Source organism: Thamnophis elegans, chromosome 3, assembly GCF_009769535.1.
Source record: "Thamnophis elegans isolate rThaEle1 chromosome 3, rThaEle1.pri, whole genome shotgun sequence".
In the NCBI taxonomy this organism is placed as follows: domain Eukaryota; kingdom Metazoa; phylum Chordata; class Lepidosauria; order Squamata; family Colubridae; genus Thamnophis; species Thamnophis elegans.
Window position 1 is genome coordinate 96,113,435 of NC_045543.1, and position 18,864 is coordinate 96,132,298.

An 18,864-nucleotide genomic window follows, 5' to 3' on the forward strand; every position below is an offset into this window, starting at 1 on the left:
AAGATGTGTGGCCATACAAATCTTACAAATAAATAAATAAAGGTAGGTAACAGGCTGGATGAGTAATATTGACTTGTCATGGCAACACTTAGAGGGACAATGGATAATGTCCTATTGATAGTATCACTAGGGATGTCTAAAAGAGGGATATAAATCTTGAAACAGATTTATGTTTCTCAGTCAGAGCTCATCCACCAGACTTAGCTGGGAGAAAACTAGATAGCCTTCCAGGGGAAAATATTCTGATTCACTTTCCAGAAGAGATGAGGTAGCTAGATCTTCTTTCTTTCTCCCTGTCGTTTTCACAATACACATGGTTTGCATACTTAGAACAATATAGCTGCAATGCTCTTTGCAGAAACTATTTCCTAAACTTGATTGTACAACCCATACTATATCACATGATCACACATCATTCAATAGAAAGTATTGTTAAGTCCTACATTATTGTAAGTTTCATCCTTTTTCTCTCTCTAAAAAAAAGATGAATCTAAGAGCTCCATCCATCACATACTGTCTCAGATCAAGTATAACTTGTCCTTGTCCCAAAATGGATGACCTATTTGCTTCCAGTTGCTATTGCTGCTGTTTTATTTTTTATTTTATTTTTTTAAAAAAATGGGTATATCTGATTTATAACTGATCCACACATTCTGAAAAAGTTTGGAATCAGGATGAAAAAAAAGGCGTATCCCTATTTGGCTTTTTACAAATTCCAGATTTGCATCAGGGTCAAATAAATCATCTTCATTAGTGGCCTGCATATTACGAATATACTTGTACAAGTGTCTCTAAACTAAGGTGGTTTCTCAAAGCTCTAGACCCTACACAAGTTAAGAGAACTTATATAGAGCTTAATTCAGACTCATCATTTTCAATTTATTGTCTACCCATCATAGATGACAGCATTTACCAGGGACATCTCTTGCAGTGCTTATGTTTCACAATCAGTGCAGAATAATAATCTTGTGTCTCTTAAATCTACAACAATCTGCCATTTAGTTTACATTGTTTTTCTAACTTTAGAGGTTGAACTGTCTTTAAAGTGATCCATGAATGCATGTTTAAACCATAAACTGTAAATACTGTGCATCTGTATTCTGAACTGGAACAGTCTTAGATATAGCAGCTGGCAACTGGCTATACTTCAAATGGCTTGTCAAGTAATTCAGTCACCGGAGTATTTGGAGGGGTAGAATTATTGCTGCACTCACAAAAGAGTGCATGTTATTGGGGCTTTATTTTTAGTCCAAACTGATTGGTTTACTTGCCTACGCCTATGTTTATTTTATTCCTATTTTTTGTTATATTTATTTGACAAGCAAGAGGAACATACAGTAAATATTTATCACCCGAGAAGCTCTGTTTCTAGCTGAACACAAAATAAAATTATGGGTAGTTTAAGTAAGCTGATAAACTCTGCAGAACATCAGCTGATCTTTACTCAACTATACAGGTAATCTTTACAACAGTTCATTTAGTAACTGTTAAAAGTTCCAACTGCACTGAAAAGTGACCTATGACCATTTTTAATTTTAAGAAGGTTGCAGCATCTCAATGGTCATGTAATTAAAATTCATATGTTTGGCAACTGATTCACATTTATGATCGTTGCAGTGTTTCAGGGTTATATAATAAGCAAAGTCAATGGAAAGGGAAGATTCATTTAACAACCATATAATTAATTTAATTTAAATTAATTTAATCCGACTCACTCAGCGGGTCACACGCTTGACCTCGTATTTCTCTTGGAGCAGTGGAGATGTGATCTAGATTTGAGGGGTATTAAGATCTTGCCCTTGTCATGGTCTGATCACTTCCTACTGAGGCTTGACTTTCGGAAACCAATCCCCCACTGTAGGGAAGAGGAACCGATTAGGTGGTTCTGCCCCAGGCGCCTGATGGGAGAAATACCTGACACTCTCGTCCACAGTCCGGTAGAGTCCTTAGTCGCTGCTTGGAATACAGCGGCGGCGGGGGCTCTAAACCGGATTGCGCCTTTACGGCCTCTCCGAGGTAGTGGATCCAGGAGGGCTCCTTGGTTTACTGAGGAACTCCGGGAGATGAAGCGCCAAAAGAGACGCATAGAGCACCGCTGGAGGGCTAGTAACTCTGAATCTGACCGAGCACTGATGAGAGCCTATATCAGGACCTATCTCGTGGCAATTCAGGTGGCAAAATGTGCGCATTTTTCCGCTCTAATTGCATCCGCAGAATCGCGCCCAGCCGCCTTGTTTAGAATAGCCTGCTCCCTCTTGAAAGGGAGGGATGCGGATGACCCTTTACAAGGTAGAGCTGAGGAATTTGTCCAGTTTCTGATGGATAAAGTCACTTGGATTCGGACGCACCTGGACTCCAATTGCACGGTACCAGCCGGGGGAAGGTCTTGAGTGGATTTAATGGAGTGAGTTTCAACTTGTCACTCCTGAGGAAGTGGACAAGGCCATGGGAGCGGTGAGTGCCTCCACCTGTATACTGGACCCGTGCCCCTCCTGGCTGGTCTCGACCAGCAGGGAGGTGACACGTGGCTGGCTCCAGATGATAGTTAACACCTCTCTCCGGGAGGGATCCTTCCCACACCTTCTAAAGGATGCGGTGGTGAGACCCCTCCTGAAGAAACCATCTCTGGACCCAGCCATTTTGAACAACTATTGTCCAGTCTCCAACCTCCCCTTTGTAGGGAAGGTTGTTGAGAAGGTGGTGGCCTTTCAACTCTGATGGTCCTTGGATGAAACTGATTATCTGGATTCCTTTCAGTCTGGCTTCAGGCCTGGTTACAGCATGGAAACTGCTTTGGTCGTGCTGATCGATGATCTCTGGCAAGCCAGGGATAGGGGTCACTCCTCTATCCTAGTGCTTCTTGACCTCTCAGCGGCTTTCGATACCATTGACCATGGTATCCTTCTGTGATGGTTGCGAGAGATGGGAGTGGGAGGCACCGTTCTACGGTGATTCTCCTCCTACCTCTCGGACAGGTTGCAGTTGGTGTTGGTTGGAGGGCAGAGATCGACCCCTAGGCCCCTCAATTATGCAGTGCCGCAGGGTTCGGTCCTGTTCCCCCTCCTATTTAACATCTACATGAAGCCGCTGGGTGAGATCATACGCCGGCACGGGATTAAATACCACCAATACGCGGACGATACTCAACTGTATCTGTCTGCCCCGTGCCAACTCAGCGAAGCAGCAGAAGTGATGTGGCAGTACCTGGAGGCTGTCAGGGTCTGGATGGGAACGAACAAGCTTGCACTCAATCCCGACAAGACTGAGTGGCTATTGATGCTCCCTCCCAAGGATGGTCCAGCTATTCCATCTCTTAGCCTCGGGGGTGAAACTATACACCCCTCAGAGATGGCTCGCAATTTGGGAGTCCTCCTGGATCCGCAGCTGATGCTAGAACATCACTTGTCAGCTGTGACCAGGGGGGCCTTTGCCCAGGTTCGCCTGGTGCACCAGTTGCAACCCTATCTGGACCTTCAGATGGTCACTCACGCCCTCGTCACCTCAAGACTGGATTGCTGTAACACGCTCTACATGGGGCTGCCCTTGAAGAGTGTTCGAAGACTTCAGTTAGTCCAGAATGCAGCCACGCAAGCGATAGTGGGTGTACCTAGGTACACCCACGTTACACCTATCCTCCGTGAGCTGCACTGGCTTCCCATTGGTCTCCGGACACGCTTCAAGGTGCTAGCCGTTACTTTTAAAGCCCTACATGGTATAGGACCTGGCTACCTGAGAGACCGCCTCCTGCCATTTACCTCCCAGAGACCCATAAGATCTCACAGACTAGGCCTCCTCCGGATTCCATCTGCCAGTCAATGTCGGCTGGCGACTCCCCAGGGGAGGGCCTTCTATGTAGCTGCTCTGGCCCTATGGAACGATCTTCCCATGGAGATCCGGACTCTTACTACCCTTCCAGCCTTCTGCAAAGCGACCAAGACAGGGCTGTTCCGGCAGGCCTGGGGCTGTTGATTTATCCAGCCCCATCCTAAGTTTATGAATGTTGTGGAATTTTAATGTTGTTCTTTAATGTTTTGTATGTTCCCCCTTCCTTTTTTATCTGTAAGCCACCATGAGTGTCTCGAGAGTGGGCGCCATACAAACCAAATTAAATAAATAAATAAATAAATAAATAAATAAATAAATAAATAAATAAAATAATTTGATTACTGCAATGATTCACTTAATAACTTTTAAGAAAGGTTGTAAAATGGGGTAAAATTTATTTGACAAATGTCTCACTTAGCAACAAAAAATGTTGGGCTCAATTGCTGGTCATAAGTCCTTTTTCCCAATGATCTAACTGTGGTTGGAGAGATATAACTTGATAAGGCCAACATATTCCTTAGAAGATCAGAAATGATCTAATCATATAAAACATATTACAAAATATAAAAGTCCCATCCAGTTAATCTCATTAGTAGCAGAGATGTATGAAACTTCGGGTTTATTCAAGTGAAGAGTTTGCTCCATGCAGCTATTTGCAGTATTTTTCACTTGTTTTCTCACTTTCCACCAACATGAGACAGTTGACTCTGATTCACAGTACCTCCTGATTAATATGGGAAAGACAAATTCAATGGTAAAGCTAACAGTTCAGTCGGTCAAAGTACAAATGTGATAATTCCAAAGCTATTGATGTGATATTATTGTCCAATGATTAAATGGGGTTACCGTATATACTCGAGTATAGGCCGACCCGAATATAAGCCGAGACACCTAATTTTACCACAAAAAACTGGAAAAGTTATTGACTCGAGTATAAGCCTAGGGTGGGAAATGCAGCAGCTACCGGTAAATTTCAAAAATAAAAATAGATACCAATAATGTTTTTGAATATTTATTTCAAAGAAAAACAGTAAACTAGCGGTGTATTCAATGAAATACTTCCGTGTCCCGTGCAGCCGCGGGAGCGATGTCCCGCCTCCTATGACACACAGCACAGTGATTCCTATCATTGGATCACTGTACCAGAGGAGGTGGGACATCTCTATGTGGCTGCTTGCCATAACAAGGAGGAGGTGGGACATCGTTGCAGAGCGGCAGGAGGGGGAGGAAGGGGAATCGTAAGACAGCCCTGCATTACATTAGAACGTGAGGAGGGGGGATGGTGCGGTGCGCGCTGCGCGGCAAACTGACACAGAGGGAGGGGAAACTCACAGGGGCACTGGGCCATTTACGAGTGTCACCCAGCGGCATGGCCCAGCCCCTTTTTCTCCTCCATTTCGGGCAAATTTTTCACTGACTCGAGTATAAGCCGAGGCGGCTTTTTTCAGCCCAAAAAGTGGGCTGAAAAACTAGGCTTATACTTGAGTATATACAGTACCTTAAGGCTGCTGTTTGACTGCCCAGCTAATAAATAGAAGAGGCTACTTTCGTATTTCAATAGGAACTGATATCAATTTTTATATAACATTTTTGTGTTACCTATATCTTGATCTCATGATGTTTCCTTTAACACTCAGCAAGGGATAGAAGTTTAGCTGGTGATGTGATGACTTAGCAAAACTTTCTTTTTGCTAACACCTGGGTCATTAATCAAGGTTGTTTTTACCTATTTTCTCTAAAACTTAATGGCAGATCATTCCACATTCCAAAAATTTGTTTCCTCCCTTTAGAATTATTTAATCAGATTGGCTGCTGTGAAATGCAGGACACCTCTTCCACTTTACAGAGATAATAAAGGGCTATATGGTTTAGCCATTCAATCAAGTTTAGCTATAAGTGATCCTATAGCAATTTTTTCAACCGTGTATTCAGCAGATTCTATTTTAAACACATTGAGCAATCAATTTAAAGTTGTTATTGTCATGGGGGTGTGTGAAAATTTAATAAGCAATTACTAGGGTACAATACTTTATAGGATTAAAAAAAATTAAACTGAGATGTTGTTCAATCCCTTAAGCAATCATGCCTTCCAGAATGCTTAATTGGGTGAATCCATAACTCAGCCTCAATCTTGACTATGTTTCTCCTCTGGTGATTTATTGGAGAACAACCAGAAATAGGAAGAGATACAGGAAAAAGTACAATTGACAATGTCAGTTATAAATATTCAGACAGTTCTACTTGCCATTGTGCAATCTAGATTATCTGACCTCTTTGTCTTCACTTACTATATTGCTTTCATTATTATTGCTATACTTAGGAATGAGAAGCCATCATCCATCTTCACATATTCCCAACATGAAACTGTGCAGAGCATAAAAACCATTTCATCCATGTGTGTTTGAAGAAAATATCTGGAGCAGGGATGTCAAACTCACAGTCCACGGGCCGGATGTATCATGCGTTAGCCAGACCCATGCCAAGTTTAGTGAAAGGGGGGGGGAATTGTGATACATCACATGATGATGAGACAAGTTTGACACCCCTCATCTAGCGGATCCAAGAATGGGCAACTGAATTATTTTTGTTTCCTTTTCAATTTCAGCTGCTTCTTGCACAAATGATGGTGTCTATTTCCAACATTTTTGCTTCGGAAGGGAGACAGCAATCAGTTATTAAATTTGTTACTGTGCTTATTTCTTCAGTCATTAAGCTAGAGAAATGAGCCTGTATCCAGATTAATTTTGCATTTAAAAAGCTGAGCCCATTGGCTTTCATACTTCCAATGTCATTTTGCATTAGGATCCTGTTTGCACAATATTTTTACGCCAATTAAAATTCTTTTCTTTTAATAGAATTACATATTTTTTCATTATTGTATGAATAAAATGAAATCTATGATATCAAAGAATGTTGTTAGAATAAATGGCAATATTATTTATGACAGATTGAAAGTAGGCATAACTTTTTCACTGAAGTCATCAATGGATTTTAAAATGGAAAATGCCAGTTTGGTTTTGCTCAGATTTTTAATTAGTCTTAGAGATTCTGCTCTCAAGCCTGCTCTTGAGATTTATTAGATTGATGGTCTCAAGTAACAGGACATTTTCAGAGAGTTAGCAATTTGCTTTATTGTGAGTATAACAAGAGATAATTATGCATGCTTTTTAGCAACTTCTTGATAGAAGTGCTATGATCTTAGCAGCAGGTAAATTTAGTGAACATGCTCCAAAGACTCTCCTTCCAATACATAGGTAAAGATAAAGGTTCCCTTGCACATATGTGCTAGTCACTCATGACTCTAGGGGGCAGAGCTCATCTCCATTTCAAAATGGACCCAGCACTGTCTGAAGACATCTCCATGGTCATGTGGCCGGCATGACTAAATGCCGAGGGTGTATGGAATGCTGTTACCTTCCCACCAAAGGTGGTCCCTATTTTTCTATTTGCATTTTTACATGTTTTCGAACTGCTAGGTAGGCAGAAGCTGGGACAAGTAATGGGAGCTCACTCCATTACACGTCACTAGGGATTCGAACCGCCAAACTACCAACCTTTCTGATCTGCCAACCGAACTGTCCACATTTCTGATCAACAAGCTCAGCATCTTAGCCACTGTCTTGTCTTAACCACTCAGCATCTTAACCACTTAGTTCAATACATAGTAAAAACAGATCTACATATATAGAAACAGGATGGGATAACTTTAATAGAAATGTTACTAGAACATTGCTATGCATAGAGCATAGCCCTCGTGCAGAATGCATATTTGGAAATTAATTTATGAAACCTCATACTTTCACATTAGCTTCACAGAAATTATACAATCATCATTTTGACGTGGTTTATTGTGGTTAAAATATTTTTCTTTTGGGGAAAAAGGATGATCTTTTGGTGCTTCTACAATGTTATAATAGTAAGGATTTTCTCTTGAGATTATAAAGAGTATCAGAAGTTTAATTCTGAGAACCATTAAAATCAGAGAGAGTATGCCCAAAGACATATTTCTTAAAATGGTACTTCAAAAATAACTTGATAGCTGATCCTGTGCAGTTCTTGTATTATTATGAAGACTGCTGAATCAGAACAAGTAGCCAATAAATAATTATTGTACTGTAAACTAAACTATGAATAATTTATGTTTTCCATAAAAATGTGATAAAACATAGTGAGAAATTGTGATTAGTGAAGGCTATAATAAAACAGAAATAAACTATGCTGGTCTGAAAAATATTGTACAAAATTTACAATCAGGCAATATCTTAATAAAACCACCAAAGCATAGAATACAAAGGGCAAGCTTGCTCAATACCTTTATCACTTACTAAAATGTTGAAGAAAAAATGAAAAAAGAATATATACAAGGTTAATGTTGAAGTCATATAAACTGCTGGTGAAGGTGATCCAGATTAGACTATAACATGCCAAAATTTGAAGTGATACAATCTGACTATGCAGCCTGAGTTCATAATTTGAAGATGGTGCCATACTTGTATATGTATATAAAAATATGCATGTAAATTTTTATTGGCAAATTGTCTCTTGACATGGGAAACTCACACATGTGCCTTGGTAGTAATATCCATAATTTCATGACTTCCTAGAAGAATTTCCATGTAGAATAACAGAAAGCTAATATTGGTTTATGCTTGGAAAAGTTTCCTTCAATAACCATTTTCAATTAGTTAATTTGGAAGATATAGACCAAGGAAGAGAACATCAATTTGTTTTATTAAGCCTTAAATAATCAAATTGGCTCAAAAGTAATAAAAAAGTCAGACTATGCAATTGAAGAGGACATACCTTATTTTGGAGCAGTTGAATCTTTGCCCAGAAAGCAAATAATCATAATAGGTTAAAGTATGTTCTTGTTAATGTCAGTGGTCTTTCTCTCTTGAGAATTCATTTTTCAAAGCTTAGAAAAATACCACAAACACATCATAAGTAGAAAGGTGACTAAATGGAGTGTCAAACATACTGTTGGTTTAATAGTCTTGCTTTGATGTTATTTATTTATAGAAATAATTGTGTAATTTTAATATATACTGTGGATCATTATTACCATTATTATGTTATTATGATGGCTATTAATTAATCTGTTTATGGTTTCCACCAGTATTATTACTCTGCCCAATTCCTTTCCTTATTTAATGTGAAGGAAAAGTCAGTTTAAGTATTATTAAACTGATATATTGGTTGTCAAAAAGTTCAGAATGATACTTAAAGAAGCTGGAGGAATGTGGTAGAGAAAAATTGCAGAAAACTCATTTTATAAGGTTGGTTTTTTTCTATTTGCATGATCTCCACTAGTTTTTATTGAATCAAGTTTCCAGAGACCAAAGAAAGCATTTGTTACAAGACATGGGAAGCAATGGCTTATTTCATTTTTTATTTATGTATTTTATTTATTTTTATTTATTACATTTTTATTTCCTTTTATTACTTATAAGTAATTCAAGATGGCACAAATACTTCTTTCTCCTCTTATTTTTCTCATAACAGCTCTGTGAGTGTCCTGGGAAGAAGGAGGGGGAGAGAGGGAGAGGGGGAAGCAGAAGGGGAGGGAGAGGGGGAGGGTGGGAGAGAAAGAGAGAGAGAGAGAGACTGTGTTAACAGTCACTGACTGTTATGCCTTAAACAGAACTAGAATTCACAGTCTTCTTGTTTCTAGCCTAGCACCTTAACCACTAAGTTACACTGGCTTGCAATTAGGGTTAAGAAAAATGGGCTTTAATCTAAAACATAATTCTTCCCTAAAATCCGCATCAACATTTTAATAATATTTTTACAACTTGCTATTAATTTCATTCTTTTCTTCTATTGAATCATGTCTGATTCTCCTAGATGCCTGCACAAATCCCTGCAATTTTCTTGGCAAGGTATTTCAGAAATGGATTGGCATGGCTTTATCCTATGTTTGAGAGAAAGTGACTATCCCAAGGTCACCCAACTGGCTTTGTGCCTCAGGAAGGACTAAAAATCACGGAGTTCAATTTCTAATCTGATGTAATCTGACCACTACACAAAACTACTCTCATTAATTTCATTATGGGTTTGCCTATGTAAATTTTCCAATTGACTGTACTTGTGCATTCAGTGGAATATGAGATAAAAATGTTTAAATATCGCTGCATTATTCATTGGGCAGTCATCTTCTTCTGCCAGACAGAATTAATGGGAGGGTGGTAGTATTGTTTCTGAAGCCAGAAAGTATGCTATTGATCTTCACTGTATAATAAATGTATAAACTTTTCAGACTTTATGTATACACTGAGAGGGAATTTCAAGTTGCTGATAAAATCCTGGGTTTTCTTCACTGCGCACTACTTCAGCTCCAGTGCACTCCTTCTTCATCTAACTGTAAATCATGCAATATATACAACAGTGGTGGGTTTCAATTTATTTTACTACTGGTTCGCTCGTGCGTGCTTGAACACTTGCGTAGAAGCATCCAGGTGGGTGGGCGGAGCCTCCCGCCACTGCCACTACTGGTTTGCCCAATCTGGTAGAGCTTGCCATCTCTGATAGGCAAGCAAGAAATAGTAGGAAGCACATGGAAACTTTAGCGCATATACTATATCAAAGCAAATATTGCTGGTTTTTTCTCACATGTAATTGTATTTCACTATGGTGATCTTTCATTTTGTACACATCTTCCATATCACCAGGGAAGCTTTCTAAGAAGGGGGGAGGGAGAATCAGCCCACATTAAGCAACTTCATACTAAATCTAGTTACTATATGCATGTTACAGAAAGATCTACAGACAAAATATTCTGAAGATTGCAGTAGTTTATTTCAGTAGCAAATTTCAGTGCAGGATGGCAATTCTTTGAATCACTTCCTCATTTTTTAGCTTTTAATTTCATTTTTTTTTAAAAAAAACTATGAAAATATGAAAAGTTTGTCAGGCACAGCTCCTCACACATACCTTCTCACGTGCATGTTGCAACATTTTCTATACACTTCTGCAAGTATTTTTTCCTTTCTCTGTTTTTTCATGCACATACTTCATTAAATACTATGTGTTTGATTGAGTTATTGACTGAATCACAAATTTTAATAACATTGGAAAAATACAGAACTGAGATATAGATATATTCTGATTTACAATATACAGAACTGGGTAAATCTGCATCAATATTTTTTGGATGAGATACAATAGAATATTTGTGTGTGTGGACACACACACACATATATATATATACACCACATACACACAATATGAAGACCTGATGCAGTTCAGAAATATCTGATTTCTAAGCACTTTCTTATGCACAGAATTTGATTCAAATAATACTCCACAGGCGTATTTTTCAGTTTTTCTAAATAATGAAATACAAGACTTTTTAATTTTCATATATAAACTTATGTTTCAGTTATATTCTCTGAAAGTGCATTATATCTAAAAAAAACTTGTTAATGTTCTATATCAACTCTTTTCTGACTTGGGAAAAAAACACTCCGAAAGTTTTTCTCTGTAGACAGAATGGAAAATATACAGTACCTACAGAAAGTTGATAGAGACTAGATATGCATGACAGCCTAGTAGAAGGAAATAGAAGACACTTCAACTAAAAAAAAAAACAAGTCTACCTTTAAGATTTTATTTATTAGTGTTTCCTATATAAACATTGGAAACAATCATTTGAATCAGAGGTGGTATTCTACCGGTTCAGGCTCGTTTGCCCAAACCGGTAGCATAAATCACAGGTGGCCCCGCCTACCTGCCCCAGCTCTATGGCATCTCATTCAGGGCCTTTTTTGCCAAAAGCACATGCACAGAAGGTTTAGTGCATTTGCGAACCAATAGGGAAGATAAGTGAATACTACCCCTGATCTGAATATTTTGGCTTAGAGAATTTGGTTTTTAAGTTGAATTAAATTATTCAAAACAAGTTGTTACATATCAGCAGATAGTATACCATTTGTAAGATATTTCTCAGCATTAATTACTATAAAACATATTTTTATAAAAAATATATGTATAACAATCACATTGTACTGTAAAGCATACAATTCAAAACAGACAGTTAAAGCTTAATATTTATGTACAGGTTTTCAAATTTCAGATTGTTCCAGAAATATAACTGTTCAGTAGTATATGGTGCAACCTTTGTATCTGTATTTTATAGGAAATATTGATATTTTATTTGTGTAGAGATATACATTGCATGTATTTATATTGGAAAAAGCAAAACTAACCAAAGAATGAATGTTATTAACAAATATGAAATAGCTCTAAAAAAACCTCAAATGCTTTGGGCTCAGTTGTAGCACCTAAATAAATAATTAAACAAATACTTATGTGTTTGGAGAAATTTATATTGTTACAGAGATAAAAGGATAGATTTGATTTTAAAATGTCAATCCTTAAAAATATATTAGTCTCTCTCTCTCTCTCTCTCTCTCTCTCTCTCTCTCTCTCTCTCTCTCTCTCTCTCACACACACACACACACACACACACACACACACACACACTCCCCCTCAAACTGTGAAATGGATGGCAAATAAATTTAATAAACAAATTAAATTTTAAAAAGGGAAATGAATTGATTTTTGTATTTTATTATTTCAACATTTCCATATTCTGGAAAAGTAATACAGTATTCTTAATACTATAGTTAAGCAAAAGAAAACAGGAGCCATGATAGAATTCAAAAACACTGAGAGTTTATGCTATACCAGGGTGTCAAATTCACACCATCACGCTGTCATCACATGATGTATTGGACTTTTTCCTCCTACGCTAAACCAAGTGTGGATGTGCCATTCACATGACATATCTGGCCCGCAAGCCAGGAGTTTGACAGCCCTGTATTATACCATTTATAAAGATACATATGAACTACTAATGGACAATGCAAATTAGCACCAGATAAGGGTCAACGGACATCAAAGGGATCTCTTTTGGCATATAAGGACTCCAGACTGATGATGTATCAGACCTCAGTCTGAGTCTCATGTGTGTGTGTGTGTGTGTGTGTGTGTGTGTGTGTGTGTGTGTGTGTTTATACAAACACACACACACACACACACACACACACACACAATATATTAAAAGCCAGGAAGGATATTTATACCAAGGATAAAAATATAAAAAACAAACTGAGTTTGTGTAGTTACAAATTCTGGGACTTGTGAATGAATTTGATAATTCTGCCTTTTTCAAGTTCCCATTCGTCTATGCGCCTGGCTAGAACTTTTGGTGATCTTGCAAAAATAAATTTCAATAGATGTAGATTTCCATTGAATGTATACTGCTACCAATATATATACACTGAAAATTGCCTTTGCAACCTTCATGCTTTCACTGCCTTTGGCAGAATTGAACATCCTCTGTTTTTACACTATTGATCAGGAAGAAATTCTGCTTCTGCTGAGTAGATGATCAATGAAAATTAAGAGACCAAGTGAAGATGACAATTGCAAACCCTCATTCTGTCATTAAGATGTATTTTCTTTTCTTTCTCTAACTTTTCTTCATTTAAAAAAGTCTTCCCACTAATTACAGCAGCCATGAGAGTCTGTCTCATTATTTTTTAATTATTGTTGATTGTCTTGGCCACAATTCAATATACATTCAATATACTTTGGTTTAAGGGCCAGTTTGGTGTAGCAGTTAAGATATCAGGCTAGAAATCAGGAGACCATGAATTCTAGTTCTGCCTGAAATACGAAGTCAGCAGGATGACCTTGTCACTTTCTTTCAGTTACTTTCTCTCAGCCCTAGAAATGAGACAATGGCAAACTACTTCTAAAATAATCTTCCCAAGAAAACTGCAGGGATGTGTCCAAGCACTCTTTGACAATTGGGCAGGAATTGTCTAATTGAACTGAACAACAACAACAACAAAACCTTCTTAAATTTACATGTCAAATTAACTTGGATTGTTGATGTACTTTATTTTGTTAGCTGCCTTCACATAAATGTCTCAAAGTCATCTTTGTAAAATCAATTAACTAATATGGACTATTTATATCTGTGTATCTTTTAATATCAGAAGAGTAATCATTGTTGTCTCTTTGTTGACAGGTAAAATGACTCTTAAATGAATCACAGTTAGAACAGTTTCTGTCTTGTTCCATGCACTCTTTTTGTATTATAATAATACAATACACAGCTTCATACAATAATATATATCTTCAAGATTGAAAAGGTGTTTATTCATATAATATAAATTCTACCTAATGAATATGTGATTCCCAAATGGATGGTGTAAAGCTTATCCACTTTGCTTGCATTGAACAAAGTGCCCTCTATTTAAAACCGGGCTATTGTTGAAGAGCTGTATCATTAAAGATAAAGACTCTCAACTGACTTATCAAAAAGAGTTTGATTCTTGTTGATTTTTTTCCTTTCAAAACTTTAACCTGCAAGGTCATTTCAATAACTGAACAAGATGAGCATCTAGACAATCAAAAGAAGCATGTCTTCACATGCTTCTTATATATAAACAATTCAATTTTTTGCCATGTGTTGTCAAATTGAATACAAAGGTCAAGTTAGCTTTAAAAGGAATAAACAAAGGAACATCAAACTAAAAATGTTTAAAGTTTGTAGTCATACTTTCCATATTGGGGCAATATACCATTTAAGACAGCTTCCTATATGCCACCTTAAATCTGTCTGACAGTACAGTGCAAAGACACTAATCAAAGAATCTAATCAATTTGCGATAATTAATTAAATAAATAGCTCTAAATCAAGTTATGAGAGTATATGCATAAAAGTGAAATAGAGAATAACTGTATCTAAAACTTACCACCTAAATACAGCTTGACTTTTCCAAAGTTCCCAAATCAAAAAGTACTTTCAAAATATTTATATTAATGATAAGTACAAAACAGTAGACAAAAGAGTTTAATTTCCATACTTTTATGGGGTATTTTTTAATATGAAAAGCAAAAAGTAGCTTACAAACACACATCCATAACTAATAAATATTCTGCAATGTTAAGCAAACAAAATTAAAAATATTAGAGAAAACTCCATCTATATTTACTTTACACCAACCTTTTCCCATAGCCTTCTGTCCTTGGAAACTATCCTTGGTTCTACTTTATTCATACACCAATTTATATGTTACCTTTCTTATTTCTCAACTCCCTATTCTATAGTGGTGGGTTTCAAAAAAATTTGGAACCTACTCTGTGGGTGTGGCCTCCTTTATGGGAGTGGCTTGCCGGCCATGTGACCTGGTGGGAGTGGCTTGCCAACCATGTGTTCTCCCTCTCTCTCTCTGTCTCTCTCTCTCTCTCTCTCTCTCTGTCTCTCTCTCTCTCTCTCTCTCTCTCTCTGTGTGTGTGTGTGTGTGTGTGGCAGTGGTGGGTTTCAAAAATTTTTGGAACCTCTTCTGTAGGTGTGGCCTGCTTTCTGGGTCCACTGGTGGAACCTCTTCTAACTGGTTCGGTAGATTTGACGAACCAGTTCTACCGAATAGGTGCGAACTGGTAGGAACCTACCTCTGCTCTTCTATTTCTACCTCTTTTTGAACTATTCATTCCTTGCAACATTCTGCCCATTGCCAACATTTCTACAAATACTGTTACATCTTAACATTTCCTCATTCATTTAGCCTATTTTTATTCTATGTTTAATTTACAATGTCTTATCAAGATATATAGAGTCACTTATTCTTTTATTTGCCATTTATATGTAACTTCCAACATGTCCAATAACTTGGAATTTGGTACAGTAATGTTCAGATGTTCTTCATGGAGTCATAATCCATCTATTTTTTGTTTGATAAATATAAAAGTATATTCGACATACAATATCATCATAAATATTCCTTAAACAGTTATCTGTCAATGTAATAAACAAAGTGACAATCCCTTGTTTTATTTTAAATAATATTATTCAGCACTGAATATTGCAATTATGTTTTATTTCGTGTGTGCATTTGTGCGTGCGTGTGTGTGTGTGTGTCTTTGAGTGAATTTTTGACTCCAGGACAACTTCCTGCAGTTTTCTTGGTAAGTTTTTCAAATGTGGTTTGCCATTATCTGCTTCTAAGGGCTGATAGATAGTGACTGGTTATAGTCATCCAGATGGCTTCTTACCTAAGGAGAAACTAGTATTAAAGGTCTCTTAGTTTTTAGCCTAATGCCTTTACCCCTATTTTGAAGATTATATAACTGTGATTGTATATTATTATTACATTCAGAATCTAATATTTAACTCTGCATTCACATAAACATATCCATAATTCAAACCCATTCACTGTATCACATGCTGCCTTTAAAGCAACTAATACACAATAAATTTTCATTCTCACCAACAATTAGTTTGTTCATATTTCACATAGCATAAAGCCGTCATAAAAGTCTCATTCCTTTTCTCTAATTTACATCCTTATGGTAATTTCACATTTTCACAGCTTTATGCATAAATGTGATGTAAGGATAAACAGAGAAATGGAATGAAACTGAATTAGACCAATTGGCTCATTCTTATATTTGTCTCCTAAGCTTTTTTATTTATTTTATTTTACTTTATTTCATTATTTCATTGCTACCCATTGTATCGAGAAATGAATAAAGCCTTAAAAGAGACTAGCCTGAATGATAAGAACAACAAATATGCTTTCCATGTAACAGGCAAGAAGGGAAAGAAGAGATGGAAGAAAAGATCAGAGTTATATTTTTGTCAATCCATTAAGAAAAATGGCTTCCAAATATTTTCAGAGCTCAGAGACTTTGAACAACTCCTTTAATGATATACGACCACGTGCCATTGCTTTACAATCACAGACAATTTATAGAAATAAACCATATTTTCAAGACATGCAGCAATCTTTCAAATTAGGTTTTTAGGCTTTTAACATCGGTTTTCATTAAGCTTACCCGCAAGCTTCTATTACTGATACATAATAATGAAGAGCAAATGAATCTTCCATGGTAAGTCCAGGGTTTTAAGAAATTGAAAAAAAAAATTCAAAATAAACTTTAAATAAACTGTTTGCCTCCTCTTAAAGAATAACAGCAGTCAGAGAGTCGTATCATGAAGAAATGATAATGGAATGCATAATTTCATCATTTCCCTCCAAGATGGTGTGCTGAGCGGTGGGAGGGATTTATTTCTCCTACTGATGAACAGCTGATTTTGCTGTCAAAGCAGGTTCCTAGATTGAATGGGAGAGCTAGGAATGACCTAAGATGATTCTTGGGCAAACTCCGCTGACAACCAGTGACTGTGGATACTCCTGGGAGATTGTAATCCCTGGTAGGGGCAATCGCAGAATCCTAGTGTCCAGCTTTCCTCTCAGCTGCTCATTTTTTTTAAACACCCCTTGGGTTTTAACTGGACTTCAAATATTTTTTAATTGGATTCTTATTTTTAAAAGTTAACTACTGATTGAAGGATGATATACACTAACACCCTGCTGGATTTTAATGTTCACTTTTTTCATTGCTTTATTGTTTGTTTGCTTGTGTGCTTGTTTGTTTATTGTTCTGAACTACTTTTGCTTTCCATCTGAAAGCTAAGGGCAAGTTTATGAGTAGTGAAACTGACCAGACTGACTTCATATCTATATCAGATTTCATTCTTAAAAATATTAAAAACACCTTTTTTCCTGCAAAGCTAGCCCCCTATGCTTTAGCTTTAACATGGTGCATTATTTGCCTTTTTAATATAAAGCAAACTCTCTTGTATCTGAACTTACACCACCAAAGAAAACAATGTCTTTTAAAATTAGAAAGGAAAATATACTGCAACAAAATGGCAACATAGAAAATTAAAATGATATATCTCATGATCAAACTGTGAAGAAAAAAAGGAACAAGAAAAGTTCAATCAAAAATTTAAAAAGAAAAAAAGGGTTTCTAATCTGCAAATTGAAAACTTTGCTAAAAAAAAAAAACTTGATAAAATTACCTGGGTTTTAAATGAATCCAAAGATAATACCCAGATGCAAACAATCTCAGCCAAACCAGATCTACAATTGGATGGACTGGAATGCTAGTGAGAGCCGAGGTGATGCAGTGGTTAGGGTGCAGTACTGCAGGCCACTTCAGCTGACTGTTATCTGCAGTTCAGCGGTTCTAATCTCACCGGCTCAAGGTTGACTCAGCCTTCCATCCTTCCGAGGTGGGTGAAATGAGGACCCAGACTATGGGGGCGATATGCTGACTCTGTAAACCGCTTAGAGAGGGCTGAAAGCCCTATGAAGAGCTATAGAAGTCTAATTGCTATTGCTATTGCTATAGTAGATTTCAAAAAGTAGCAGTTTGGTTGGAAAGCAGAAAGCTTGTTGTAGGGATTTGAAGTAGATCTGGATTTTACAGACTTAGAATTGGCAGAATTGATGAGTGATGAACTGGACTCTCTTAAGAAGATGGATTTATCATACCTGTTGTAAACAATTTGGACTGGGCTTTTCTGGGAAGATGGATCAATTTTGGAAAATGGATTTATTATACCTAACCAGATAACAAATGACAAGAGTGGAGATATTTAAAGCAGGGGTTTAGGATATTGGAAGATGAAATATTGTTGCAAAAGCTTTCACCAAATATCTTAAGGGAAAGTTTTATTATTAAGAATCAAATGAAGATATTTCATCAATGATGTATCAGATATAATGATTATGATGATTTGTGGCAGATAAGAAGCCATTGTAGACTTTCTATGAGTTAAATACAATGGTATTCAAAGGGGGATTTGAAATTTAATTTTGCTGTTGATTTGCCTGTTAACTACCATATTTTTCGGAGTATAAAATGCACCATGATTTTGAAGAGGTAAATTTAAAAAAGAAAGTTTTTGCACTCTGCAGACCTCCCAAACCCTCTGCACGCCTCATTTTTTGTGAAAATGGCCCTGTTTTTTGCTTAAAAAAATAGAGCATGCATAGCCTTTAGGACACTATGGGGCTGTGGGGCAAAATCGAGCAAAAAAAGGCCCATTTTCCACTCATTTTGTCCTCTCCAGCTCCCAGGAGCACTTTGCTGGCCTCCCAAATCCTCTGCATGTCCATTTCTGTGAAGGGGGCAGAGTTTCGGGAGGCTAAAAATGCTGTATTCAGTATATAA